At 38.4% G+C, this 5825-nt stretch overlaps 1 protein-coding gene across 4 annotated transcripts in view; it reads right to left on the reverse strand.

Annotated features, from left to right (window-relative positions):
* LOC106523514 (low-density lipoprotein receptor-related protein 8) overlaps positions 1-5825 on the reverse strand; it is a 199970-nt gene that overhangs the window by 63885 nt on the left and 130260 nt on the right. The gene's annotated exons all lie outside the window — the stretch shown is intronic.

Consider the following 5825-nt stretch of genomic DNA (forward strand, 5'->3'; position numbering starts at 1 on the left):
ATATATATATATAAGAACTTGTAGGTCAACATCTTCAATAATGACCTTTTTATGCCCAGCACTTACCTTGTATAATCTACACAGTTTACTGCAGCTGTAGAACATGGGAGCTTTCTTTTTCTTAAAAAAATGATGTTCTCAAAATTAGAGCAGAATTTAGATCTGCACACTGTAAGCTGGTTAATTGAAATTATGTCCCATCTGCTGGGATATGAATCTGTATAAAGGGCATAAACGCTGTGAACTGAGACTCTGAGAAGCTCAAGCAGAATCTGTCACAGGAGAGAGGGAGAGAGAGGGAGAGTTAATCTAAATGAGTACTCCTGCAGACTGATCCTAAAAATGACTGCAGCTTAAATATAGGCTGTCAAATAAAAAAGCTCGACACATTTTCTTTGAAACTAGATCAAAGCAGTTGGCACATGCCCAGTATACCAGAAAGAACACAGCTTTCCCAGTCTGATTGTGCAGCATAAAATGATTTTTCAGCAAGTGAGGATCGAAATGACTGAAATTGAAAGTTTTCCTGCAATTTTTTGATTCATGTTTGGTTTAAAATGGTAACTGAATAGCAGAAGGAAAGAACAGACTCTGGTTTTTACACACCAAAAACAAAAACTTCACAATGAACAACTGGAAGGAAGTGATAAAGACAAAGTAGCTTAAGCTGCAAAAGAATCCCAAAGGCTGAATTCCAGAGAGCACTTTTCTTCCAGGAGAAAAATGCAAACCAATTCAGTGATACATGTGTGTCAACAAGAAGTATCATTGGCCCTTTACTGAGTTGTTTTCCATCCAGTTATTCTGTAATGATTTATGAATGCAGGCATTTGAGCCAGAACCTGTCCACGTTGTTGCTCTAAAGAATATTCATGTATTTTTTTATTTTTACATTAAAAACAAACAAACACAATGTTATATTTTTGTCTCAGAAGAGCAGCAGAAAAATGTGTGAGTACCACACTGATGTAGTATCATCACAGAGCTTCAGGAGGTATGAGGAACCTATCCAGAAATAGAAAACCTTTAGTAAATGTCGATTTTACAAAAATTACACATCAAACAGTGAAACCCTGGCAGCTTTGCTTCTGATCATGTCTCTCCTCTGTTCTCACATATCACTTCATGATGAGAGATGAACCTTTTGTTTCTGTCTTGTTCTGAACAGTCAGTGTGTTAAGTATTTTTGATCTTTTGATATCAGTTTAGAGTGAAACAAAACCCATAAGCTGCAGGCAGGAAAATCAAAAGCACAAGCCTAAAGTCGGTGGAAAAGCCACGAACAGAACGAGCAGCGTGCAGTGAGCTGCAGGGAGCAGACACAACACCTTCCTCAAATGGACGGCATCGACAAGGTTCAGCTACATGACTGTATCATGACTGAGGAACATTAAAACAGAGATCTCCAACCCTGCTCCTCGATCCCACAGTCCTGCTTGTTTTAACTGTTTACCTGCTTTGTCACCCCTGATTCAAATAATTACTGTATTTTTCGGACTATAAATCGCGACTTTTTTCCTGAACTTTGAACCATGCGGCTTATAGTCTGGTGTGGCTTATACATGTATTTTTTTCTTCAGCCACCAGGGGGCTCTTATGCTCCATTTGCTTCAACCACTCGCTTCAAAAAAAGAAGAAAAGAAAAAAAGCGATCGCTTCCAGAGCCGACTGTTGTACCAGGAAGCAGCGATTTAAAGATAGTCATTGGCCAAAAACTCATAARAGGGGATAAAACAGACATTTTTCACGGTGGAATCTGACTGATAAAAACTTTGGAGCTTAATCCGGGACCAGTTTGTGGATAAATGTCGAGTGAAGAGCTGCTGACTATTTTTTTCGGCATTGCACTCCCTGGGGAAAGAATCCCCATGCAGTGACGTATGCTGGAGCGGGAGGGCTTTCCCAGCAGCTGGGCTCTGGGTTTCTCGGGGGAACTATGAAAGGTCAGTGCGAAAACAAATGCCGAACAACCACGTGACGGTGCGTCGACCGGTCGACAGCCAAGTGACCATACGGCCAGCTTAGCTAGAGGTGTAGCGCTATTTTGTTTTAGCTAGTAGCAGACACAACACGACGGTGTACTGTTTTTTATGTTGGGGGTGCGGCTTATAGTCCGGTGCAGCTTATAGTCCCAAAAATACCGTAAATAATAATACTCAGAATGCCGTCAAGTTTAACAGAAGCCTGACAATCACTCGTTCATTTCAGCCAGCTGTGTTGAAGGCCTGTTGGTCACAAGAAACGGGATTGAAAACCTCTGCGATGGTTTTGAACATGCACCAAACTTCAATGCCAAGATTGTGGTGGTGGATCATCATGGTGACAGGGCGGGGGAGTTTGGTGGCAGCCATTGATGTACTGTATACTATATTGCCAAAAGTATTGGCTCACCTGCCTTCACTCACATTCGAGCTTAAGTGACCTCCCATTCCAAAACTATAAGGTTCAATATGATGTTGGTCCACTAGAACAGCTTCAGCTCTTCAGAAGGCTGTCCACAAGGTTTAGGAGTGTTTATGTGGATTTTTGACCATTCTTCCAGAAGCACATTTGTGAGGTCACATACTGAAGATGGACTCTATCCTGCACAGAATTTGGTCTCTCAATGGAACATGATCTTACAGTTGGTGACCCCGACGTGACACGGCTGTGGGGGCTGCAGAAAGAGCTACAGGTGTTCATGTCTAGAGATGGGATAATCAGGGTTCATGCAGGTTTCAGTAAGTTAAATTTAAGACCTTTTAAAGACCTTTTAAGACCATTAGTAATGACATTTAAGACCAAATCGACGCATTAAGAAAACCATTCAAGTGGTCACAGAAAATTTATAAAAGAAACCTTTTATTGCTATCAATTTAGTTATTAAAGAATATTTAGTTTTAATACAAAAACACTAAATGGAACGGTCATATCTGACTGCTGTGAACTGCTTTCAACCGAGTGAAAAAAATCACTGATATCAAGTCAAGTCTCATTGAAATCACACTTTCCTATGTTTAAACAACAAGCAGTGGGCATGACTGAACTTCTGTTTTTTGAGTAGGTAAATAAGCCACTGTATGGTGGTGGTGGTGGTGGCAAAGAGGTCAAAAACATGGAAGTAAACTGAGCCGCTTTTGCCTGCAGTTATCATGGGATTTGTAGTTTAATTATGACCAGTAGCAAACTTAGCACGTCATGAAGACAGATCGGGTCAACTTCTGATTATGACTCTTAACTTTATTTCTGCAGCCAACGGTTCTCAGGAATGATCAAAAGTAGAAAGAATTAAGACTTGATAAAATTAAATTTAAGACCTTGGGTGAAAATCTGGGCATTTTTAAGACTTTTTTTAGGCCTAAAATTTTGATTTTCAAATCTTAGACTTTTTTTTTTTTAGACTTTTTAAGACCCGGCATGAACCCTGGATAATTGTCATTTTGAAGGGATCCGAATCTTGAGGAGCCGTTTGTTTCATAGAGCCATTCAAAAGAGCCGTTCGGTTTTGGTTAGTCATCACGTACGTTTTTTTTTTCACGTACATTACGTCATCTCATCATGTCATGCTTTGCCAAGCCGGAACCCCCGTCCCACTTTTCCCCTGCTGTTGTACTCTGTGGCTCTGCCTGTTTTCTGTGAAAAAGCAAAGTGGGAGCGATTGCTTCTATAAAAAATAAAACTACAAATGTTTTTTCACTGCCTGCAACTTGTCGTTCGTTGTACGGGGCCGTTCAAAAGATTTGGATCATTCGTGAACGTCACATCTCTATTCATGTCATTACAGGAAGCTGGCAGGGGTCTAGTTTGGCCCACTTTCAACCAGTGGTGAAAACTTAAAAGGATATGCACTGACAGTACCATATCTGAATTGTCTTTGAAGTGGCAGGTTCATTGAGTTTGTTAGTCTAGACATTTCAGCCAGATTCTTTCTGTTAAATAGGGCTGCAACTAACGATTATTTTATTTATCGGCCAAATCATTAAAACGCTTAATTACAAGAATACGAGTAGATATAAATTAATTTCATTCCTGTATAAATTAGGGATGCAAGTTATCGATTAATTAATTAATCTGAAGTTGATTTATCTTATTGATTGACTATCAATTAATTGATAAGCAGCCATTTTCTTAAAAACCAGAGTTTTCTCTTGAATCAAGAGTGTCTTGAAAAGCGCTCTATAAGTTTAGTACCATTTACCATTTACCATAAAATGAAGGAATTAAAACACAGAAGCACATCATAAATATTTTAATTATTTATTTTGCCAGCTGTATTAAATACTGACTGAAAAAATGTGTATTTCTCCTACATGAAACAACAGAAATTTAACAGGTTGCTGAATGAGGAAAATAGATTAAAATAATTAAATATGATTTTCAGATGTAAAACTATTAATAATTTATTATAATTACAATTGATTTACATTTAACATTTATAATTTTTCTCTAATTCTTTACTTTTTTGCTTCATTCTTGTTGGTTCGGTCTGACTAAAACATTGTTTGTCCCCATAAGCTGTTCTGAAGCAGCCCCCCTACTACATTGTCCCCCCAGACTTGCTGCTTGCGTCTTTTTATTTATTTATTTTTATTCGTTCATCCTGAACTTTTTTTCTGCTCAACAAATAACTTTGAGCCTCAGTCAGAAAAAACTGGAGAGTTTTTATACTTTTGACCCGAGGATGAGGAAACAAACGGTGGATTTAGGTGCTCCCCCGCACACGTTTCCTCCTCACGTCTCAGCTCACATCAAATCAGACGTCTTTAAAAAAAATAAATATAACATACTTTTTATCATATCTTCGGATCTACTTGGCCTAACAACACAATTTAAAAACCGGTTTAAAGTTCGAAGTCTCTGCTTTTCGCTCGAGAGTCAGAGAGGGTGGATCTTTACAGGTAAAGTTTTTTTCTTCCTAAACTTTATTTAGGTCAGCTAGCATTGACAACGCTGTGCGGGTGACGTAGTCGGCCACGCGGCATGGTGAAGGATGCATAAATCGCGCGACACAACGAATCAATAATGAAATTAATTGCCAACGTTTTTAATAATCGATTTTTATCGATTTTATCGATTCGTTGTTGCAGCCCTAGTTAAAAACAGCTTGCCATATTTAGTCCAGGAAGATTAAGAAAAGTACAAAAAGTTGACTGGACAGTGGTAAAAACACGAGTTCAAAAGTTGGCCTTCGTTAGTGTGTTGGACTCCAGACTTGTTTATGACAGAGGGAGAACAGGGGTGGACAGATAATCAGGAAATGGGTGGATATGATTTCTGGGAAAGAGTTGATGAAGGTCTCCAGTGTGTGTATACTGTATGTGAAAAGCCATCTCTAATGTTGGCTTGGTTTGATCTGATGACGTGCAGAGAATGTATAAAAGACACAAGAACTGTATTTCGGGGTTCTTTCATTGTCCGTTTGTTCATTAAGTTTGTCTGTCTGAGAACCACGTAACTTAAATAAACTCCCCCAGATGGCCATCAGCCAAGTGTCTTCTGCATCTTAATGGTCTAAACCAGGGGTTCTTAACCTTTTTGACCTCAGGGCCCAATTTATTGAACATAAAGTGGCACGAGGCCCAGTCAGGTATTATGGATCAAAATGGTAATTTTTCCAATCTAAATCTTGGTTTAATTTTTATTATATTTACATCATAACTAAACTATCATAACAAACATAACTAAATTAAATACACTTACTGTTTAAAAGTAAAATAACCACAAGACATGATTATGACAAACATTTTTATTTTGTAACCTGCCCATAACAATAATTTAAACAAATACAACAGTCAGTCAGTCAACAGACCACTCAGGCTTATCAGCACAAATATGTATATATATAC

Source organism: Austrofundulus limnaeus, unplaced genomic scaffold (genome assembly GCF_001266775.1).
Source record: "Austrofundulus limnaeus strain Quisiro unplaced genomic scaffold, Austrofundulus_limnaeus-1.0 Scaffold158, whole genome shotgun sequence".
Classification (NCBI taxonomy): Eukaryota; Metazoa; Chordata; class Actinopteri; order Cyprinodontiformes; family Rivulidae; genus Austrofundulus; species Austrofundulus limnaeus.